The following is a 24,291-nucleotide window of genomic DNA, read 5'->3' as shown; positions in this document are numbered from 1 at the left end:
ATAAATTGTCAACTCTGTTTATTAAAATCACTAATATGTTTGACATAACTGAGGCCTCACCGAACAATAACTCTCTAGCCAACTTATCCTGCTCCATTCAGACAATCGAAATGGCCTCGATTCTAGAAAATACCCTTGACGTCAATGATTGCCTCTATGTTTAAAGCTCCTAAGACTTTAAAGATTGTCTACTGGAACGCTGGGGGCATCCAAAACAAAATTGACGAGCTCTCAGCGTTCTTAAGTGGACGTGATGTTGACGTCCTGCTCGTCAGCGAAATTAGGACATGAACCATTGATATCCCTGGATACAAGGCTTACACTGCCCTAAATCCGGTGTCGCAGCGCAGAGGGGGTGCTGCGACAATAATTCGTAGCGACCTTGCCCATTCGGTCCTTGTACCGAGAAATGAAGAAGCGGTACAAATCTGCCCTATTGACGTACAAAATGTCATACTTGCCTCCATCTATTGCCCACCATCTGTGAAATGGGTAAACGACGATTTTCCTCGCCTCCTCAAAGGGATCGACCAACTATGTAATCCACAATCACTGAGGTTCATCATTGCGGGGGACTGGAATGCGAAAAACCAGATGTGGGGAAACGCTCGTAGCTGCAACAGAGGGAAATTGTTAGCGGAAGCAGTACAAGCAAAAAACAGATATAACATACTTGCTACAGGAGAGGCCACTTGTTATCCCTTTAACAAAAAGGCAAATCCCTCGGCAATAGATTTTGCCGTGTATTCGGGTTTCCTCCCTACCCACATCTCCATCTCATCGGTATCCGAATTGTCCTCTGACCATGTCCCACTCATCATCAATGCGGCACTGGGCAAAACTCCTTTAATCAGTCCAGATGTCGAACAGGCTGCGCCAAGACCTCCTCCCCTCCCACGAGGATCTCACAGAATCAAAGCCTTCAGGGACCATCTGGAAAAATACATTCTTTTAAGGGGGGGTTAGGGTCTGAGCGAGCAAAAAAAGACACATTTTCATGTTTTTTTTTTTGAGGATCTGGTAAACATCTATTTATTTAAACTATTTTTAGATTAAAGTACAACATTTGAAGAATGTTTTGTAAAATTTTCAGAAAAAAATAATAAGAACTACGGCAATGGCGACCATTATTAGCAGACTCCTCGAAAAAAAGTTCCCCGCATATATCGGTTGTAGATCTTTCGAAATCAAAATAACAAAGTTCTTTCGTTAGATAGACATTTTTCCCAAGTAACGCTGGGAACACTTTGAAGTGAAAAACGTGATTTTTGAGGAAAAAAATCGGCTAATTTGTTATTTAAAAAATAGAAATTTAAACAAATTTGGAAAAAAACTCTCCAGGGATACCTCGTCAATTATGTTGGCAAGAAGTGGTAAAAATTTTAAAACGATCGATTCAGTAGTTTTGAAGTTATGATGGGCACCGACTTTGAAAAAGTGAGTTTTGGGAAAAACGCTTCGAAGTTTTTCTGACCGTTGGCCTGGCTCGGAGGTGGGGTTGCTACAATCGCTGTATCTTTGTTAATAATGCACCTATGCATCTAAAATTTGGACACAGTATTCTTGAAAGGTTCTTTAATAAGAAAATAAAAAAAAAAAAATCGAAAAAAAAAATTTTTAAAACCCTAACCCCCCCTTAAACACTGAAATAAACAGTGGGGAGGATATTGATGACTGCGTTGGCATTTTACATAAAAACATTGAGAGCGCTGCTTTACACGCCACTCCCACCGCAAACAACGCCTCCCGATATTCGACCAAACATCCTTCTCGTCACATGACCAAGCTTGATAAACCAGCCAGCATCCTTCTCCAGCTATTGCAAGCATGTTTCTCCAAAATGAAAGAGGATCCCTCACCTGAAAATAAAGCAAAGTTTTCCAGAATAAGAAATAAGTTTAAAAAAGCAATTAAAAGACTAAAACAAGCCCAGGTAAACCGCATGCTCCTCAATCTTGACCCTGAAGATAGATACAACATGGCCAAGATCTGGAAAATTACCAGGCACATCAAAAGTCAACCCCAATCTGACCATCCTCTCAAGATCCCAGTACAGTCCAGGTCCTCTGGACACTCGCCAGCTTCCTCCGACTGCATATGGACCCGTTCCTCTAAAGAAAAGGCGGACGCCTTCGTCAAACACCTGGAGGATAGGTTCTCCCCTAAAATGACCACTCTGGAACAGGAAAGAATTGCTATAATAAATGATCTTAATGATTTCTATGCACACTCACCTTCTCTCCCCTCGGCCCCGATTTTCTTCAGGCTGGAGGAGCTCCAAACACAGATTGCTGCTCTGGCGACCGCGAAGAGCCCTGGGGAAGACCAAATCCAAAACGCCCTTATCAAATTACTACCAAAGAAGGCAGTCCTCTACCTATTGCATATTTAGAACTCTGTTCTAAGACTCGGCCATTTCCCCCATCAATGGAAACTAGCTGTCATCACCACGATCCATAAGACGGGGAAGCCAACTCATTGCCCGGACTCCTACAGACCCATAAGTCTGCTCTCTGGCTTTGGAAAGCTGTTTGAGCGCCTCCTTCTCTCCAAGCTTTTCAAGTGTAGGAACTTTGCGGAAGCCATACCAGAACACCAGTTTGGCTTTCGCCCAGAACACAGTTCGGAACAGCAAGTGTTGAGGGTCACGCAACACATCCTGAGAGCATTTGAAGAAAAGGAACACTGCTCGTCCATCTTCTTGGACTTCTCGCAGGCTTTCGATAGGGTTTGGCATGAGGGACTTCTCCAAAAACTTTCCAAGATTGACCCTAAACAACTACACAAAGTCCTCACCAGCTACCTCCAAAACAGGACTTTCAAGGTGAAAGGAACTGGTGGAATCAGATCCAGGCTTGGTTCCATCAGTGCTGGAGTGCCCCAAGGGAGCATCCTCGGCCCAATCCTTTACTCGATCTACACCTCTGACATGCCACTCCCAGATACAGTCCCCATTATCTCCAGGAACTGTACTCTTACCCCGAGCAAGCTCCTCCTAGCCACATATGCAGACGATACAGCGGTACTTATGTCGCACAAACAGCCAAAGGAACACGCAAAGCATCTGCAAGCATACCTCAACGTCATCTCCGAATGGGCAAACAAATGGAGCATGACCTTTAATGTTAAAAAATGTGCCCACGTCTCCTTCTTTTCTGGACAAAATATGACCCAAACCAACCAGACGAAACTCCTCCTCAATGGACAGATTATACCTCAGGCTAACAAATACAAATACCTTGGGGTCATATTGGATAGGAAAATAAATATGAGCCTACACATTTCCCTTCTTTGCATAAGGCTGAGGGCTAGTGCAAAGAGTATTGAGTGGCTAATTGGTCCGCACAGCCCCCTACCCAAACCCACCAAGGCTACGCTGATTAAACAGCTTATTATCCCCATCTGGCAATATGCCATCCCGGTCTGGGCATCGCTGGCCTCGGACTCGGCAGTGATGAAGGTCCAATCTGCCACAAACGCCATTATAAGACGATCACTGGAAGCTGGTAGGCACACCACTAACAAGCTCCTAGCCAGTACCTTCAGCATTAAAACACTTGAGGAGATTTATACAGCACAAAGTGCTAGACTCGCTGGCGCCCTATTAATGCATATAAATCCGGCAGCGCAACACCTTGGCCTTAACCCAGTTACCCCCGTCAGCACAAAAAAACAAAGACCCAGACTAACCAAACAAGTCCTGGATCACTACAATGACAGCGACGGACAAAACACGCGAGTCTTACCGAAATCCTGCACAACAAACCTACCTTGACGACGAGATGACCTGATGCTCCCTTGCGACGACGCCCAATTTCCTGACAACATGCCGTATCCACGGTGCTCCAATAGATGTCCAAAATATTTGCTGCATCAGACGACGAACCCCTCAAATTGCCTCATGAGTTGCTCGTCCGTAATACAGCATTCCATGTTTTTGATCAAAAAATTTCCTATTAACGACGCTGACAGCCGACTGATCAACTATCTGTGATACTCACCTGTGATAACCCTTATCCACTTGACGACTTCCACTGGATTCACCTGCAAACGTACCTGATTAGCTTAAGAAAAAACACTGACAATTGGAAGACTAATAAGAAGAAGAAACCAAAAAAAAACTTACCCTCAAAGACGACACGACCCGATGCACCAGAAAGACGACGCCCTTGAACACGCCAACCGGTAAAATCCGCTGTCCCACAATGCCGTCCCTCAATGTGTTGTCCTAAATGTCTCCCTGAAATGCAAAAACTTACAAACTTTTAAATTTCTTCCTATATTTACCCATTTCTGCGATGAGTGCTGCCAACCTGCCCTGCCTGGTGGTCGGAGTTGCCACCTGGAGGAAGTGAAGAAAAATACCAGGAACAAAGGAAATACCAAGTGCCAAGACGACCATGGGACGAATTGAGGCCCGACGACCCCAAAAACAACAACAGGAGAAAGTGCTCTCTCCAGGAGCCCGCCAATTTCATGGAAAGTCTCCCGGAACAAACGTTGCCCTTTGGGTAATACTCCGGGAGACTTTTCTCTTCCCTGTTGAACACAACCACTTGGGACCTGAATTTGTTTAAAGAGACTTAAAAAGGAGATATGGAGGACACAAGGACAGAAATCCAAAAGGAGATGGACAATTTCAACCTGGACAATATCGAGCCATTTACATCGTTGGACTCCTTCGAGATGGCCATGATCTGCAGGCCTTATGGTGGTGAGTCCACTGAGAAAATTGAACTTTCTTCCCCCTATTTGGGGCGTCATCCAGGAATCTCTTTGCAATCATCAGATGATTCCAGCGTGATTGTGTGTGACGCTAATTCAAGGACTCCCCCCGTTGACCCCTCTTCCAAGGCGAAGAGCCCGCCAAAAATAATTCCCAATAAAAAAACCCATACACTCACACACTCACAGTCAGATCCGCTTTCTCTCTATGACCCCTCTTCCAAGGCGAAGAGCCCGCCAAATGCAGGAGATAAAAGTAATAAGACAACAGTTCCAATAAGCACACACCCCCATACACTCACACAAACACAGTCACACACACATACTGCACCACTTTCTTCTCCCTTGCCTATGGGGACTGAAATTGGCGCGAAGCAATGCACCCAAACACACCCACAGTCACACACTCATACTGCACCACTTTCTTCTCCCTTGCCTATGGGGACTGAAATTGGCGCGAAACAATGCACCCAAGCACACTCACAGTCACACACACACCATGTCCCACTTTCCTTTTCCCTGACTACGGGTCCTGAAATTGGCGCGAACATTGAAATCCAAGCAACCAAGGCTTTAGCTTCCGCCTTGCCCAAAATAACAACAAGCCCTTCAGCTGATCGTGAGCCACCTGTTGGTTCAAACACAGCCACAAACAAAAACAATAAACGGCTGTTGTCTTCCTCTCCAACTACGTTAACCAACGACATCAAGCGAGCAGGACCGGCGGATCATGCTCAGCCCGAGTGGGTAGTTGTAAAAAAAAAAAAAAAAAAAAAAAAAGAAAAGGTTCACAGGAAAATATTCAAGTGGTTCTCTTCATTGTTTATTTCAGCTTATAAAAGATAATAAGTATATAAATATTATAAAAGATATAAGTATCATTTGCGCAACGCAAATACAGAGCTCCGTTTAGCATTTTTCGAAATGAATTCATTTAACAATTCATCCAAATCAAGTTTGTCGGTAGTTTCGCGATAAACATGTAAGATTGCTACGTTATTCAGTCGATATTGCGATATTGTTGATCTTAAATAAGTTTTCACCCTGCGAAGAACCGAAAAACTTCTTTCATTTGAACAGGATGACCCTGGTATTGTAATTAGCAGACGAACGAATCGCACAAACTCTGGAACAAGCCCTCTCATCCATTCGTATTTCTTCAAGAAATCTACAACTTCCCTCAGATTATTTGTGTGTTCATTCTGCCTTTTCACAAGTTGCAAAAACATATTTCTATCACTGAGTAACCTGTCCTTGTCAAAATCATTCTTATAATGGTTCACGATTTCATTGATATCTACTGGCTGACCTACTGCAAATCTTTCCAACATTTTAAAAAATCGCGCAGAATCATTTTCGAATCGATTATTTAGAGACGAAATCAATTGATCGAAAACTTCAAAGTAAGATTTTCTGAAAAACTCGATTGGTTTTTTAAATTCAAAGTTCTCCGCTTTGCCTTGCTCAAGAGTCTCGAGATGTTTTGGGATTTTTCGACGACGTGGAATTTGTGGCTCGCTTAGTTCAAGGCCAGCAGCAGCTTCAATGCTCTTGCTCCAAATTTCATTGAACTTAGCATCACGTGAAGCGTTCAGAACGTCGGAAACTGCTTGTATTTTATCATATGATTCGATGACGCAAAGATTCGAATTTTGCAAATCTTTGTTTAATATCTCCACGCGATCGAAAATTTCTATCATCATATTCAAGTGAAACACGCACTCAAATGTCTCCATGTAGTCATAAAACCCTGACGCTTTTGCTGATACGGCGCTGTTGACTTCTTTATCCACAGAACGGTCATGGAAAAATTGCATCAATTGAGCGTAGTTTGCTTTGACAGTTTTCAAAGATTTTATTCTAACCACCCATCTATAAAATGAAAACAAACATGTATATAAACCTGAAAACATAATTGAAATAAGTTTTTTAAAGTATACCTGGTCGGGCAATAAGCTGCAAGAGAAGGTAAGTCGTTGCCTTGCTCTTTTCCCGCATCAATCTGCAAGTCCCTAAACTGTGCAACGCGTTTCGGCGAATCTCCGACGAAATTTATCAGCTCTTTTATTGTTCCAATAAATTTTCTTGCCAATATCACTCGTTCAATTGAATCTTGAACAACAAGATTCAAATTATGGGCATTGCAGTGGACGAATAAAGCCCGAGGTTCTTCTTCAAGAATTCGCTTTTGCAATCCTGAGATTTTTCCAGAAACATTTGATGCTCCATCGTAACATTGACCCCTCAGTTTGGAAATTGATAAATTATGTTTTTCAAAAACTTCTTGAACAAGGTTAAATAGGGTTTCTGATTTCGTATTAGGAGTTGAGAAAAATCCAATAAAATATTCTTTTGCTGTTAAATTTTCAACAATCCCAGTGGGTATTTTCCCCACTCGGAAATTTCCGAGTGGGTACAACTACCCACCATACCCATATTATCCGCCGGGCCTGCAAGCGAGCCAACCGGGAGATTGAACATGTTGCACCCAAGTTGGACCAGCTGGCCCATCCAAACAATAACACAACAAACAAGAAAGGAAAGCTAACTTCGGGCGGAGCCGAAGTTGATATACCCTTGCAGTTCAGTCGCAGTCCGCTAGGCGGCGCCACCCATCTTATTTTATTAGATATATAGCGGATCGTTTATAGTCGGCCGATCCTTATGAAAATTGGCAGATCAGATTGTTTTCCCCAAAATAGAATCTGTACCAAATCCCATCTTTCTAACTTAAAAAACACAAAGTTTCAACTCGATAGCTCTAAAACTCAGAGACTAGTTTGCGTAGAAACAGACAGACGGACAGACGGGCATGCTCATATCGACTCAGGAGGTGATCCTGATCAAGAATATATATACTTTATAGGGTCGGAGATGTCTCCTTCACTGCGTTGCACACTTTTGACCAAAATTATAATACCCTCTGCAAGGGTATAAAAACAACAAATCCCCTATTAAAATCCTATCTGATGAGTTGTTGAGAAACTTTTTCTCACAACTTAAAGATAGCGAGGCAAACCCCCCTCCAACCGATGCATCTAATTCAGTGTCCCAAATCCAGACACTTAATGCCCCCAAAACCACATACCGCCATATTTTGCAGCAGGAGCCCGATTTTTTATCCCCCACCAGATCCGCCAATCTTGCTCCAAAGACTCAATCAAGCAAACCAGCCCCTAAAAAACCAACTCCGCTCAGAGCCAGCGAGTCCAGCTCGGCAGACATGGGCCCCGTGGTTTTTAATGTCAAAGCTACGGTCCACACCACGCCTAATCATAATCCCCAGGGTCCTGCACAGATGGATGTTTCCTCCCCCTTCCATTACAAGCCAGAAAAGACTCCTGTCTTCAAGAGTCTTTTTGCCCAACGGCTCTACATGGAACGTGTGGAAGCTAGAGCCGAGGCCAATAGGGTAAAGGGAAACGGGGCCAGGGAAGGGGCCCCAATTAATGGAAACAGCAGCAACAAGAACAACAACAATAAAACTCCTACAGCGATGGCCCCTCCCATTGTCCCCCTTCGTAAGCCCCCGGTCCCGCTAATGTCCTTGTCCTTGCCCTTGCGACCGCCTAACAATGCCCTTGCTTTGGCCCAATGCCACCGGTGACAACTCGCGCCAATCCAGTGTAAAATCCCAGCTGCACTGGCACAAGCTGCTGGAGAAACTGGCACTCACCCACGAGGCTGCCCAGTCCAAGCTGCTTGAAAAAGTGGCTACAATTGAGAAAAAAATAAATAAATTGTCAACTCTGTTTATTAAAATCACTAATATGTTTGACATAACTGAGGCCTCACCGAACAATAACTCTCTAGCCAACTTATCCTGCTCCATTCAGACAATCGAAATGGCCTCGATTCTAGAAAATACCCTTGACGTCAATGATTGCCTCTATGTTTAAAGCTCCTAAGACTTTAAAGATTGTCTACTGGAACGCTGGGGGCATTCAAAACAAAATTGACGAGCTCTCAGCGTTCTTAAGGGGACGAGATGTTGACGTGCTGCTCGTCAGCGAAGTTAAGACAGGGACCTTTCATATCCCTGGATACAAGGTTTACACTGCCTTGAATCCAGTGTCGCAGCGCAGAGGGGGTGCTGCGACAATAATCCGTAGCGACCTTGCCCATTCGGTCCTTGTACCTAGAAAGGAAGAAGCGGTACAAATCTGCCCAATTGCCGTCCAAAATGTCATACTTGCCTCCATCTATTGCCCACCATCTGTGAAATGGCAAAACGACGATTTTCCTCGCCTCCTCAAAGGGATCGACCAACTATGTAATCCACAATCACTGAGGTTCATCATTGCGGGGGACTGGAATGCGAAAAACCAGATGTGGGGAAACGCTCGTAGCTGCAACAGAGGGAAATTGTTAGCGGAAGCAGTACAAGCAAAAAACAGATATAACATACTTGCTACAGGAGAGGCCACTTGTTATCCCTTTAACAAAAAGGCAAATCCCTCGGCAATAGATTTTGCCGTGTATTCGGGTTTCCTCCCTACCCACATCTCCATCTCATCGGTATCGGAATTGTCCTCTGACCATGTCCCACTCATCATCAATGCGGCACTGGGCAAAACTCCTTTAATCAGTCCAGATGTCGAACAGGCTGCGCCAAGACCTCCTCCCCTCCCACGAGGATCTCACAGAATCAAAGCCTTCAGGGACCATCTGGAAAAATACATTCTTTTAAACACTGAAATAAACAGTGGGAGGATATTGATGACTGCGTTGGCATTTTACTTAAAAACATTGAGAGCGCTGCTTTACACGCCACTCCCACCGCAAACAACGCCTCCCGATATTCGACCAAACATCCCTCTCGTAACATGACCAAGCTTGATAAACCAGCCAGCATCCTTTTCCAGCTATTGCAAGCATGTTTCTCCAAAATGAAAGACGATCCCTCACCTGAAAATAAAGCAAAGTTTTCCAGAATAAGAAATAAGTTTAAAAAAGCAATTAAAAGACTAAAACAAGCCCAGGTAAACCGCATGCTCCTCAATCTTGACCCTGAAGATAGATACAACATGGCCAAGATTTGGAAAATTACCAGGCACATCAAAAGTCAACCCCAATCTGACCATCCTCTCAAGATCCCAGTACAGTCCAGGTCCTGTGGACACTCGCCAGCTTCCTCCGACCACATATGGACCCGTTCCTCTAAAGAAAAGGCGGACGCCTTCGTCAAACATCTGGAGGATAGGTTCTCCCCTAAAGTGACCACTCTGGAACAGGAAAGAATTGCTATAATAAATGATCTTAATGATTTCTATGCACACTCACCTTCTCCCCCCTCGGCCCCGATTTTCTTCAGGCTGGAGGAGCTCCAAACACAGATTGCTGCCCTGGCGACCGCGAAGAGCCCTGGGGAAGACCAAATCCAAAACGCCCTTATCAAATTACTACCAAAGAAGGCAGTCCTCTACCTATTGCATATTTACAACTATGTTCTAAGACTCGGCCATTTCCCCATCAATGGAAACTAGCTGTCATCACCATGATCCATAAGACGGGGAAGCCAACTCATTGCCCGGACTCCTGCAGACCCATAAGTCTGGCTTTGGAAAGCTGTTTGAGCGCCTCCTTCTCTCCAAGCTTTTCAAGTGTAGGAACTTTGCGGAAGCCATACCAGAACACCAGTTTGGCTTTCGCCCAGAACACAGTTCGGAACAGCAAGTGTTGAGGGTCACGCAACACATCCTGAGAGATCTTCTTTTTGCCATCTTTTTGGACTTCTCGCAGGCTTTCGATAGGGTTTGGCATGAGGGACTTCTCCAAAAACTTTCCAAGATTGTCCCTAAACAACTACACAAAGTCCTCACCAGCTACCTCCAAAACAGGACTTTCAAGGTGAAAGGAACTGGTGGAATCAGATCCAGGCTTGGTTCCATCAGTGCTGGAGTGCCCCAAGGGAGCATCCTCGGCCCAATCCTATACTCGATCTACACCTCTGACATGCCACTCCCAGATACAGTCCCCATTATCTCCAGGAACTGTACTCTTACCCCGAGCAAGCTCCTCCTAGCCACATATGCAGACGATACAGCGGTACTTATGTCGCACAAACAGCCAAAGGAACACGCGAAGCATCTGCAAGCATACCTCAACGTCATCTCCGAATGGGCAAACAAATGGCGCATGACCTTTAATGTTAAAAAATGTGCCCACGTCTCCTTCTTTTCTGGACAAAATATGACCCAAACCAACCAGACGAAACTCCTCCTCAATGGACAGATTATACCTCAGGCTAACAAATACAAATACCTTGGGGTCATATTGGATAGGAAAATAAATATGACCCTACACATTTCCCTCCTTTGCATAAGGCTGAGGGCTAGGGCAAAGAGTCTTGAGTGGCTAATTGGTCCGCTCAGCCCCCTACCCAAACCCACCAAGGCTACGCTGATTAAACAGCTTATTATCCCCATCTGGCAATATGCCATCCCGGTCTGGGCATCGCTGGCCTCGGACTCGGCAGTGATGAAGGTCCAATCTGCCACAAACGCCATTATAAGACGATCACTGGAAGCGGGTAGGCACACCACTAACAAGCTCCTAGCCAGTACCTTCAGCATTAAAACACTTGAGGAGATTTATACAGCCCAAAGTGCTACACTCGCTGGCGCCCTATTAATGCATATAAATCCGGCAGCGCAACACCTTGGCCTTAACCCAGTTACCCCCGTCAGCACAAAAAAACAAAGACCCAGACTATCCAAACAAGTCCTGGATCATTACAATGACAATGGCAACGGACAAAACAAGCGAGTCCCACCGAAATCCTGCACTATCCCGACTCTCCTTAGGCTTGAGATAAAGAAGGAGAACGAAGGCTCCAACAGCGATGTATCCAGGACCAAATACGTGCACCCAAACCTTTCCAGCAAAGGGATTGACCGCCTAGGTGAGAGGGCTATAAACTGGACTAGGAGATCTTTCACCCATGGGGAAATTACCCGCGAAAGGGCTGCTAGGATGGTACGAGGTCAACCCCTATCTATCAGGCGACTTGTCCTTCCAGACGAAATAATCCTAACAGGGGAAAAATACTTCCCACCACCTGTCATCGACCTGCTAAACAGCGAAGGATCCTCCTCCGAACCTCATGACTGATCACAATTTTTCTCCCTGGGGACCTAACGCTAGCCCCTCCGGGACTGCCTCTCTAAAACACAAACTGATGCAGCTTAACCCGTGACTACTCACTGGCTCCTCCGTAGAAACACCTCCCATATTCCAGCATCGACGATGATCCTCCTCCTATATCACAGCATCGACATTGATCCTTCTCTTAAGCGCCGGAAACCTGGAAAAAGGAAAAGGAATTAATGACATTAAACGACGGTGTCTGCTGGGCCTCAACCATCTGTGATACTCACCTGTGATACTTTATATACCTGACGACATCCCATGGAAGAATGAAACATGTACCTGATTAAATATAAACAAAGCTAATTGACAATCGGAAGAAGAAGACTAAATTACAACAAACCTACCTTAACGACGAGATGACCTGATGCTCCCTTGCGACGACGCCCAATTTCCTAACAACATGCCGTATCCACGGTGCTCCAATAGATGTCCAAAATATTTGCTGCATCAGACGACGAACCCCACAAATTGCCTCATGAGTTGCTCGTCCGTGAGAGCAATCTGCATAATCCTGCCTCTAATCGCCTGGCATCTACGTCCTCACTCAAAAATCCAACGCTGCATTCCAACAGAGGGGAGGTGGGGGTGTGTGTGTATGGTGTGTGTGTGTTTTTTTTTTTTTTTTTAATCGTTTCTTTATTTACAACTTATACTAACAGTGGTGTCTCCTAAACCTGCTCCTGCGGAAATGCCGGTAGGCTTTGCTTCGCAGGGCTAGGGTTGGCGTAAGATTAGCGCCCCGCAATATTTGGTTGCTCGGCTTGGAGCCTAGCCTCCGCCCGGATCCTTTCCAGCCGTCTCAGCTCCTTCATGGTTGTAGCTGCAAAGCTGCTCAGACCATCCCAGAACTGGGCGTCCTCCAGCAGCCTTCTTCCGAGGAGTTCCGCCGTCTGTACATCCCCAAGAAGTCTTTGCCTTGGAGCTGTGAACCGTGGGCAGTCCAAGACCACGTGCTCCGCAGTTTCTTCTACGCCGCATGCCGGGCACCTTGGGTCGTCGTCATGACCAAATTTGAAAAGGTAGCTTCTGAAGCAACCGTGGCCGCTGATGAGTTGCGTGAGCCAAAAATTTACTTCTCCGTGTTTTCTATGGAGCCATCTCTCCAGATCGGGGACCAATCGGTGGGTCCAGCGTCCCTTGGTCGATTCGTCCCAGCGTCGCTGCCACTTTCTGATGCTCGTCGCTCTCGAGCTTAGTTTGAGCCGACGGCGTGTCGCCGCCGGTACTTGCCCGCTCAGCTCTGTCATAGCCTGGAATATTTCGGACCGTTCCGCTGCGAGAAGGTCAAAAGGGACCATGCCTGCGATGACGAGAGCTGCGTCATCCGAGATGGACCGGAAGCCAGAGCAAACCCTTAGGGCGCACAGTCTGTATGTACTGTTTAAGCCCTTGGTGTACGTACTTATTTTGGCCGACTCCGCCCACACGGGGGCTGCGTAGAGCATCGTTGAGCTGCAGACGGTCTGGAGCAATAATCTGCGTCCTTGCTTTGGGCCCCTGCAGTTCATCATAATTTTTCCCAGGGCTCTGGCGACGTTTGCTGCCTTTCTGTTGGCTTCTGCGAAGTGCTCCCTGAAGCAGAGCCTCGTGTCCATCATTACACCCAGGTACCTGATGGCCCTGGTTGATGTGACCGAGTGGCCCCTGATGCTTATCGTGGCTGTCTCGACACGCTTCCTGCTTGAGACCAGGACAGCCTCTGTCTTATGGTGGGCTAGACTTAGCCCCGCCCGGTCGAGCCACTCGACGACGCATGCAATGGCTGCATTGCATGAATTTTCGGCTTCCTGGATTGACTTTGCGACGACCACGACTGCTAAGTCGTCCGCAAAGCCCACAAGGTGAGTTCGTTCTGGGTGCTCAAGCCTTAGGACCCCATCGTACATGATGTTCCATAGTACTGGGCCTAAAACGGAACCTTGAGGTACCCCACAGGTGACCGTATGCTCTTGGGTGCCAGTGGTTGTCTCGTACCTGATGGAACGATCGCTAAGGTACGACCTTACGACCTTGATGATGCTAGGCGGCACTCGGAGGGTATTCAGCGCCTCCACTATGGCGTCCCACCTTGCCGTGTTGAAGGCATTCCTGATGTCTAGTGTGGCGATCAGGCAGTATTCTTTGCTTCCGCCTGCCCATCTGGTCCCCTCGATTGCCTTGGCTGCTATCCTCTTAACCAGGGAGATTGCGTCGATGGTGGAGCGGTTTTCCCTGAACCCATATTGCAATGGGGAGAGATCTCCTGCGTCAATTACCGCCGCCTGGAGCCTCCGGCATATGCAGCGCTCTAGGGCTTTCCCGGCGTGGTCGATGAGGCAGATCGGCCTGAGGGACGCCGGGTCCTCCGGCGGCTTGCCTGGTTTTGGCAGCAGGACCAGGCTTTGAGTTTTCCACCTTCTTGGGAATAATCCTTCCCTCAAGCATCCATTGAAGACACTGGCGAATCGCTCCGGGAACGTAGACATGGCTAATTTAATCGCGCTGTCTGGGATCCCATCTGGACCGGGTGCTTTTCCGACCTGGATAGCCTTGGCGATTTCTACGATTTCCTGGGCGCTTATTGTCTGGGCCGGCGTTGAGCCGACCGACTCTCTTGCTCGGCTCGGTGTTGAGCAGGTCAGCGTCGGGAAGAGGTGTTCCACAATGGCTTTCATCGTGGCGGCTTCTTTTGGGGCGATCGGCTTTGCTTGCTTGGCTTTCTTTACCACTGCCCGGTAGGCCGAGCCCCACGGATCCTGCTCGGCTGCGTCGCACATCTCGAGGAAGCACCTCTTCTTTGCCTCTTTGATCATCTTCATCAGGATCTTCCGCTTAGCAGCAAAGTCCTCACTCTTCTGCTCGAAGTCCGGCCTTCCTCTGGCTCTTTGCTGCAGCCTTCTGGTTCGGAGACACTCCCTGCGCGCTTGGGCTATCTCCGGTGACCACCAGGGCACCGGTTCCTGGTGCCTTGAGTGGCCACGGCTAGACCCCATGCTGGCTCGGCAGGCCTGTTGAACCGCGGCCATGGTCTCCTGTACGTCGCGTTCGGCGTCTCCCGAGGGATCTGGAATCCTCAGTTCATGAGCGAATATTTCGGGTTGCAGAGTCGCCGGTTTAAACCTCAGTGGATTCGCTCTTGCAAAGGTTTGCCCTCTGTCCTCTATGTCGCAGACTATGTATTTATGGTCGCTCGCTGTGTAATCCTCACTGAGGGACCACTTTGTCCTCCGCTGCAGTCCGCTACTGCAAAAGGTTAGGTCCACGATCGATCCGTACCCTGCTCTGCTGAACGTGTTTCGGGAGCCAGTGTTCAGGAGGGCAACGTCGAGGGCCGCAAGGGTCTCTTGGAGCGCGCGACCCCTGGCGTTGGTGCGGGGTGAGCCCCATTTCTCCGCCCAGGCGTTAAAATCGCCCGCTATCACCACATTGCCTTTGAACCTCGCATCGTGGGATATCTCGTCCAGGGTGTGTGTGAACTGCTGAAGAGTGAGGCGTGGGGGCAGGTAGCAGCTATAAAGCCAAAACTCGCCCACTTTGGCCCGGATAAAACCAACGCCCCTTTGAATGCTTTCGGGTTGTGCGCCTGGCGCCCAGATTGCTGCCGATTTGGCTGTATCTAGAATGTAGTTATGCGTCTCGGCTTTTTTAAACGGCTCGCTGATTAGGGCTATATCTGCCCTCTTCTCCCTTAAGGTCTGCTCGAGTAGGCTATGAGCTACTTCGCAGTGGTTGAGGTTGACTTGAATGAACCTCATGCCCTTCTTTGTTCTTTGACTTCTGGTTTGCCTAGTGGACATCTCCTGCTGCCAGCTACGTGGGCAAGCTCTGCCTTGTTTGCAGCAGCGCAGAGGAAGCATTTTGCCTCCTTCGAGCAGGAAGCCACCTTGTGGCCTGGATTACCGCATCTGAGGCACCAGTCGCTTCTGTCCGTCCGCTCTTTGCAGAACGCGGCGATGTGTCCAAAGCCCAGGCACTTATAGCAGCGACGCTGGGCCGTGCGCTCCCTAACTCTGCACCTGGTCCATCCTATCCTGATCCTGCCCTCTAGCAGGATCTTGGAAGCGAGGTTTGACCCCGCTCCCACAATTGCGACCTGGGTTCCGGAGTAGCCTGGGCGGAGGGACTTAACCCTGATGGTTTCCTCCTGTCCGCTCAATCGAGCTGCGAATGCTGCGACTATTTCGTCCTTAGTAGTTAGGTCGTCCAAGTCGCGTATCTCCAGAGTGGTCTCTTCCGTGGCCGCTCTGACGCTCGCTGTCTCACCTAGCACCTGGGAAAGCGTCTGCCTTAGCGAGAGCGCATTAGCTTCCTTGGCTACCGCCAGTTCCAGCAGGAGGTCGCCTTTAGCCGTGCGCCTGATCCTCCTGACGCTTTGGCTTACCTGTTCAAGCTTGTCGTCTTGCCGGCGGGTGACGAGTTTAAGGACGTCTCCGTACGTGTATCCTGCCTTTCCCGTTATGATGAGAGCGTCAGGACGGCTCTTCCTAGTCTGGGATAGCTTGGCATCCTTTTTACCGGCTATCTTTGCGCTGAGCGGAGGGGGTATCTCCGCCGGGCGCTTCGTCCTTGCGACTTTACTAAACGAGGCGCGCTCCGGAGTGGTCTGCGTCGCTACCTCGACGCGTGGACTGTAGCAGCCTGGCTCATCCCGGCTGCATCCGCACCTGGGCCTTTCCTCCTGGTTCTGGGCGGTGAGTATCCGGTCCCGCAGCAACTCCTGCAACTCCTTCAGCCTTGCGAAAGAATTCTTCATGGTTTGATTAATGCTTCTAACCTTATGGTCGTTTACCTTTGCCAAAAGGTCATCCAGGATCGCGCCCATCTCAACGATGGGTGTTTGCGGGGTTTTGGTTTTCTTCTCTGGTTGGGAGCTACATGGCGGGGACAACTGGTCCCGATGCCTCTTCGGGGTGTGATCGCTCGCCATCTGCTTGGGAGGAGTTCTTTTCATCTTGCTTCCACGTCTGAACGCCTGATGTTCTTCTAAGGTCTCACTTGTAGCAGTATCTGGGACACCGGCCAAGTGGGCCGCCGGTGGAGCAGTCTTATTTGGAATATAAGATAGGGCCTCCAGAATCCTTGCCCTGGCCGCGGGTGTTTCCGCGGGTGGATTTCCACAGTTGTGGGTGCCACCTGGAGTAGTTATGTTTTTTTCTTCCATTCCTTTAATAGTCGCATTTTATACCTGCTGCCAGGTTTGCAGTTTATACCTCCTGCCAGGTAAAAATTTTTGGTGTGTGTGTGTGGGTGTGGTTGTGTGCTCCAACGCTGCATTACAATAGAGGGGAGGCAACCTGAAACGAGAAAAGAAGAAACGAATATCTTACAAGGGGTCCTACATCAGAATGCTATGGAACTTATCTTATTCTCTCCCACTATAATATCCACGGTGCTCCAATAAATGCTCAAACTGTTTGCTCCATCACACAAAGAATCCTATAAATTGCCTCATGTGTTGCTTGTCCGTGAGAGTAACTTCCATAATCCTGCCTCAAATCTCCAGGCAACTGTGCATTTCAATAGAGGGGGCGATCAAAATCGTCAGACACAGAAACAAGATCGCACAGCTACTGCTCCTGCTTGAGGAATACATATTACAAATTTGTCTGACTGCCAGTCTCAGGACATCATACTCACCTGTGCCTTCTCTCTTCTGGCCACAAAATGGGATATTACTGGAATCGGCCACCCACAGTTCGCTCGGCCATCCACTACTAAACTAGACGATTTTCCATGTCCTAGAGCGTCGGCAACCTGAAACGAGAAAAGAAGATACAAAAATCTTACAAGGGGTTCTACATCAAAGTGCTATTGGAACTCATCTTATTATATCTCCTCCTTCAAAGCTCCTGTCCAATGATGACCTTCCTCCTGCTTCTTTTGCTCCAAATGATCCTAGCCATGAGCGCCCATTCTTGCTGGACATTGTTCCTGGAAAGAAAAGAGAAAAATAAAATTAATTCTGACGCCGCTAAAACCAAACAAAATTTACCCTACGTACCTCTTCGATGACCCTTCACGAACATGCAAAACCTGCAGGAATAAAGGGCAAATTGAAACAAGACACTGAGGAACTGAAATGATAAAGGAAAATTGAAATTAATACGCTCCAAATATCCCCACTGGATCATGGGCCATCCCACGCTGCCGACTCTGAGGAACTGAAATGACAAAGGAAAATTGAAATTAATACGCTCCAAATATCCCCACTGAAGGGAATTGATGCCTGAGAAGCTATTGCACTTCCAAGGATGGCACCTGATCCAGGATCATCTGCGTACCTGCCTCTTAATGTCGTCCTAAATATCTGTTTTGAATCTTGTCTTGAAGTCCACATTGTTTACATGTTTTCAATGTTTACATAATCCTACGTCTTCTTCTTAAATACAGCATTCCATGTTTTTCATCAAAAAATTTCTTATTAACGACGCTGACTGCTGACTAATTAACTATCTGTGATACTCACCTGTGATAACCCATATCCACTTGACGACTTCCACTGGATTCACCTGCAAACGTACCTGATTACCTTAAGAAAAAACACTGACAATTGGAAGACTAATAAGAAGAAGAAACCAAAACAAAACTTACCCTCAAAGACGACACGACCCGATGCACCAGAAAGACGACGCCCTTGAACACGCCAACCGGCAAAATCCTCTGTCCCACAATGCCGTCCCTCAATGTGCTGTCCTAAATGTCTCCCTGAAATGCAAAAACTTACAAACTTTTAAATTTCTTCCTATATTTACCCATTTCTGCGATGAGTGCTGCCAACCTGCCCTGCCTGGTGGTCGGAGTTGCCACCTGGGGCAAATGACCAGAAATGAGAGCTGCCAACCGGTCCCGCCTGGCAGTAGGAGTTGCCACCTGGAGGAAGTCAAGAAAAATATCAGGAACGAAGGAAATACCAAGTGCCAAGACGACCATGGGACGAATTGAGGCCCGACGACCCCAAAAACAACAACAGGAGAAAGTGATCTCTCCAGGAGCCCGCCAATTTCATGGAAAGTCTCCCGGAACAAACGTTGCCCTTTGGGTAATACTCCGGGAGACTTTTCTCTTCCCTGTTGAACACAACCACTTGGGCCCTGGAGCAGTGCGGACTGGCTTTAAACCAGCCCGCCAAATCTTTCCTTTTTTGAATTTGTTTAAAGTAAAATAAAATATAAAACGCCAAGTTATTTGTTAAATTTTCAAAATTCTTTCAAACAAAAAACAATAAAACAAAACACAAATTAAAAAAATTTAAAAAAAACAAAAAAAAACTGGTTTCTAACCAGCCCGCCAAATCTTTCCTCCTTTGAATTTGTTTAAAGTAAAAAAAAATATAAAACGCCAAGTTATTTGTTAAATTTTCAAAATTCTTTCAAACAAAAAACAATAAAACAAAACACAAATTAAAAAAATTTAAAAAAAACAAAAAAAAACTGGTTTCTAACCAGCCCGCCAAATCTTTCCTCCTTTGAATTTGTTTAAAGTAAAAAAAAATATAAAACGCCAAGTTATTTGTTAAATTTTCAAAATTCTTTCAAACAAAAAACAATAAAACAAAACACAAATTAAAAAAATTTAAAAAAAAACAAAAAAAAACTGGTTTCTAACCAGCCCGCCAAATCTTTCCTTCTTTGAATTTGTTTAAAGTAAAAAAAAATATAAAACGCCAAGTTATTTGTTAAATTTTTAAAATTCTTTTAAACAAAAAACAATATAACAAAACACAAATTATAAACAAATTAAAACAAATTGAAGTGACTTATTAATTAAAAGGAGACTTAAAAAGGAGATATGGAGGACACAAGGACAGAAATCCAAAAGGAGATGGACAATTTCAACCTGGACAATATCGAGCCATTTACATCGTTGGACTCCTTCGAGATGGCCATGATCTGCAGGCCTTATGGTGGTGAGTCCACTGAGAAAATTGAACTTTCTTCCCCCTATTCGGGGCGTCATCCAGGAATCTCTTTGCAATCATCAGATGATTCCAGCGTGATTGTGTGTGACGCTAATTCAAGGACTCCCCCCGTTGACCCCTCTTCCAAGGCGAAGAGCCCGCCAAAAATAATTCCCAATAAAAAAACCCATACACTCACACACTCACAGTCAGATCCACTTTCTCTCTATGACCCCTCTTCCAAGGCGAAGAGCCCGCCAAATGCAATAGATAAGAGTAATAAGACAACAGTTCCAATAAGCACACACCCCCATACACTCACACAAACACAGTCATACACACATACTGCACCACTTTCTTCTCCCTTGCCTATGGGGGTTGAAATTGGCGCGAAGCAATGCACCCAAACACACCCACAGTCACACACACACCATGTCCCACTTTCCTTTTCCCTGACTACGGGTCCTGAAATTGGCGCGAACATTGAAATCCAAGCAACCAAGGCTTTAGCTTCCGCCTTGCCCAAAATAACAACAAGCCCTACAGCTGATCGTGAGCCACCTGTTGGTTCAAACACAGCCACAAACAAAAACAATAAACGGCTGTTGTCTTCCTCTCCAACTACGTTAACCAACGACATCAAGCGAGCCAACCGGGAGATTGAACATGTTGCACCCAAGTTGGACCAGCTGGCCCATCCAAACAATAACACAACAAACAAGAAAGGAAAGCTAACTTCGGGCGGAGCCGAAGTTGATATACCCTTGCAGTTCAGTCGCAGTCCGCTAGGTGGCGCCACCCATCTTATTTTATTAGATATATAGCGTATCGTTTATAGTCGGCCGATCCTTATGAAAATTGGCAGATCAGATTTTTTTCCCCAAAATAGAATCTGTACCAAATCCCATCTTTCTAACTTAAAAAACACAAAGTTTCAACTCGATAGCTCTAAAACTGAGAGACTAGTTTGCGTAGAAACAGACAGACGGACAGACGGACATGCTCATATCGACTCAGGAGGTGATCCTGATCAAGAATATATATACTTTATAGGGTCGGAGATGTCTCCTTCACTGCGTTGCACACTTTTGACCAAAATTATAATACCCTCTGCAAGGGTATAAAAACAACAAATCCCCTATTAAAATCCTATCTGATGAGTTGTTGAGAAACTTTTTCTCACAATTAAAAGATAGCGAGGCAAACCCCCCTCCCCCCGATGCATCTAATTCAGTGTCCCAAATCCAGACACTTAATGACCCCAAAACCACATACAGCCATATTTTGCAGCAGGAGCCCGATTATTTATCCCCCACCAGATCCGCCAAACTTGCTCCAAAGACTCAATCAAGCAAACCAGCCCCTAAAAAACCAACTCCGCTCAGAGCCAGCGAGTCCAGCTCGGCAGACATGGGCCCCGTGGTTTTTAATGTCAAAGCTACGGTCCACACCACGCCTAATCATAATCCACAGGGTCCTGCACAGATGGATGTTTCCTCCCCCTTCCATTACAAGCCAGAAAAGACTCCTGTCTTCTTTTTGTTTTTCTTTTTTTTGCCCAAGTCTTTTTGCCCAACGGCTCTACATGGAACGTGTGGAAGCTAGAGCCGAGGCCAATAGTTTAAAGGGAAACGGGGCCAGGGAAGGGGCCCCAATTAATGGAAACAGCAGCAACAAGAACAACAACAATAAAACTCCTACAGCGATGGCCCCTCCCATTGTCCCCCTTCGTAAGCCCCCGGTCCCGCTAATGTCCTTGCCCTTGCGACCGCCTAACAATGCCCTTGCTTTGGCCCAATGCCACCGGTGCCAAAAATATGGGCACAAAAAGGGCTCATGCAGACGAGCCTTCGTCTGCATGAAGTGTGCAGGGCAGCACCCCACCACAGCCTGCAAAAAGCCCAGACGTGTACCCCCTCGATGCTGCAACTGTGGGGGTCGGCACATAAGTGCCTATAAGGGTTGTAGGGTTTTCCAGGAGGTGAAGAGAAGAGCGGCCCAGGATACTCTCCGCCCGGTTGCTCCGCCTGAGCGTCAGCGGAGTCACCGCCCACTAAAGAAGGACGTGGGTCCCTCCCAGAACCGAAACGAGCCGAGCAACAACAACTACTGGACTATCCTTCAAAATGACGAAATGACTCCTACCCCCACCCTTTTATTAAACAACGGCCCAACAAGGACCCGCGCTACCACTCGACAAGGCATCAGAAAAAATCCCCCTACCACAGGTCAGAATGGCCCAAACAAATCCGGACCGAAAGCCAAACCAGCAACGGCAACATCCCTCGGAACAGCGCAGCAACTACAACCCATTCAGGCAACAGAGGCGACCAAATCCGGCAGAGGCGCATCTGGCTCGCTTCCAGGAGAGGCTCCAACTGGAGCAAGAGGGAAAGGAGCGCTCCCAACGGCTTCGAGGGCAGGGATGGCCAACTCCTCAGGAGAGTTTGATGCAAAAACGGACTGGCGCAGCTCTCAACAACTCGCGCCAATCCAGTGTAAAATCCCAGCTGCACTGGCACAAGCTGCTGGAGAAACTGGCACTCACCCACGAGGCTGCCCAGTCCAAGCTGCTTGAAAAAGTGGCTACAATTGAGAAAAAAATAAATAAATTGTCAACTCTGTTTATTAAAATCACTAATATGTTTGACATATCTGAGGCCTCACCGAACAATAACTCTCTAGCCAACTTATCCTGCTCCATTCAGACAATCGAAATGGCCTCGATTCTAGAAAATACCCTTGACGCCAATGACTGCCTCTATGTTTAAAGCTCCTAAGACTTTAAAGATTGTCTCCTGGAACGCTGGGGGCATCCAAAACAAAATCGACGACCTCTCAGCGTTCTTAAGGGGACGAGATGTTGACGTGCTGCTCGTCAGCGAAGTTAGGACAGGGACCTTTCATATCCCTGGATACAAGGTTTACACTGCCTTGAATCCAGTGTCGTAGCGCAGAGGGGGTGCTGCGACAATAATCCGTAGCGACCTTGCCCATTCGGTCCTCGTACCTAGAAAGGAAGAAGCGGTACAAATCTGCCCAATTGCCGTCCAAAATATCATACTTGCCTCCATCTATTGCCCACCATCTGTGAAATGGCAAAACGACGATTTTCCTCGCCTCCTCAAAGGGATCGACCAACTATGTAATCCACAATCACTGAGGTTCATCATTGCGGGGGACTGGAATGCGAAAAACCAGATGTGGGGAAACGCTCGTAGCTGCAACAGAGGGAAATTGTTAGCGGAAGCAGTACAAGCAAAAAACAGATATAACATACTTGCTCACCTTCTCCCCCCTCGGCCCCGATTTTCTTCAGGCTGGAGGAGCTCCAAACACAGATTGCTGCTCTGGCGACCGCGAAGAGCCCTGGGGAAGACCAAATCCAAAACGCCCTTATCAAATTACTACCAAAGAAGGCAGTCCTCTACCTATTACATATTTACAACTCTGTTCTAAGACTCGGCCATTTCCCCCATCAATGGAAACTAGCTGTCATCACCATGATCCATAAGACGGGGAAGCCAAATCATTGCCCGGACTCCTACAGGCCCATAAGTCTCCTCTCCGGCTTTGGAAAGCTGTTTGAGCGCCTCCTTCTCTCCAAGCTTTTCAAGTGTAAGAACTTTGCGGAAGCCATACCAGAACACCAGTTTGGCTTTCGCACAGAACACAGTTCGGAACAGCAAGTGTTGAGGGTCACGCAACACATCCTGAGAGCATTTGAAGAAAAGGAACACTGCTCGGCCATCTTCTTGGACTTCTCGCAGGCTTTCGATAGGGTTTGGCATGAGGGACTTCTCCAAAAACTTTCCAAGATTGTCCCTAAACAACTACACAAAGTCCTCACCAGCTACCTCCAAAACAGGACTTTCAAGGTGAAAGGAACTGGTGGAATCAGATCCAGGCTTGGTTCCATCAGTGCTGGAGTGCCCCAAGGGAGCATCCTCGGCCCAATCCTATACTCGATCTACACCTCTGACATGCCACTCCCAGATGCAGTCCCCATTATCTCCAGGAACTGTACTCTTACCCCGAGCAAACTCCTCCTAGCCACATATGCAGACGATACAGCGGTACTTATGTCGCACAAACAGCCGAAGGAACACGCAAAGCATCTGCAAGCATACCTCAACGTCATCTCCGAATGGGCAAACAAATGGCGCATGACCTTCAATGTTAAAAAATGTGCCCACGTCTCCTTCTTTTCTGGACAAAATATGACCCAAACCAACCAGACGAAACTCCTGCTCAATGGAGAGATCATACCTCAGGCTAACAAATACAAATACCTTGGGGTCACATTGGATAGGAAAATAAATATGAGCCTACACATTTCCCTCCTTTGCATAAGGCTGAGGGCTAGGGCAAAGAGTCTTGAGTGGCTAATTGGTCCGCACAGCCCCCTACCCAAACCCACCAAGACTACGCTGATTAAACAGCTTATTATCCCCATCTGGCAATATGCCATCCCGGTCTGGGCATCGCTGGCCTCGGACTCGGCAGTGATGAAGGTCCAATCTGCCACAAACGCCATT

General features: G+C 47.1%; 1 long non-coding RNA gene across 2 annotated transcripts; it reads right to left on the bottom strand.

The window, feature by feature from the left end:
• On the bottom strand, window positions 1–4,076 carry LOC123257845. 2 transcript variants are annotated; one of them, XR_006507917.1, is made up of 4 exons: window positions 4,002–4,040; window positions 3,771–3,953; window positions 674–1,859; window positions 1–614 (listed from the first exon to the last, which is right to left on the bottom strand). It is a non-coding gene; the product is annotated as an uncharacterized LOC123257845 (long non-coding RNA). The 2 variants fall into 2 exon arrangements; XR_006507916.1 differs by having other exon boundaries at window positions 3,771–4,076.
• Between the last annotated feature and the right edge of the window lie 20,215 nt (window positions 4,077–24,291).

This window comes from Drosophila ananassae, assembly GCF_017639315.1.
Source record: "Drosophila ananassae strain 14024-0371.13 chromosome 4 unlocalized genomic scaffold, ASM1763931v2 tig00000071, whole genome shotgun sequence".
NCBI classification, from domain to species: Eukaryota; Metazoa; Arthropoda; class Insecta; order Diptera; family Drosophilidae; genus Drosophila; species Drosophila ananassae.
This window is presented reverse-complemented; position numbering and strand designations above follow the sequence as displayed.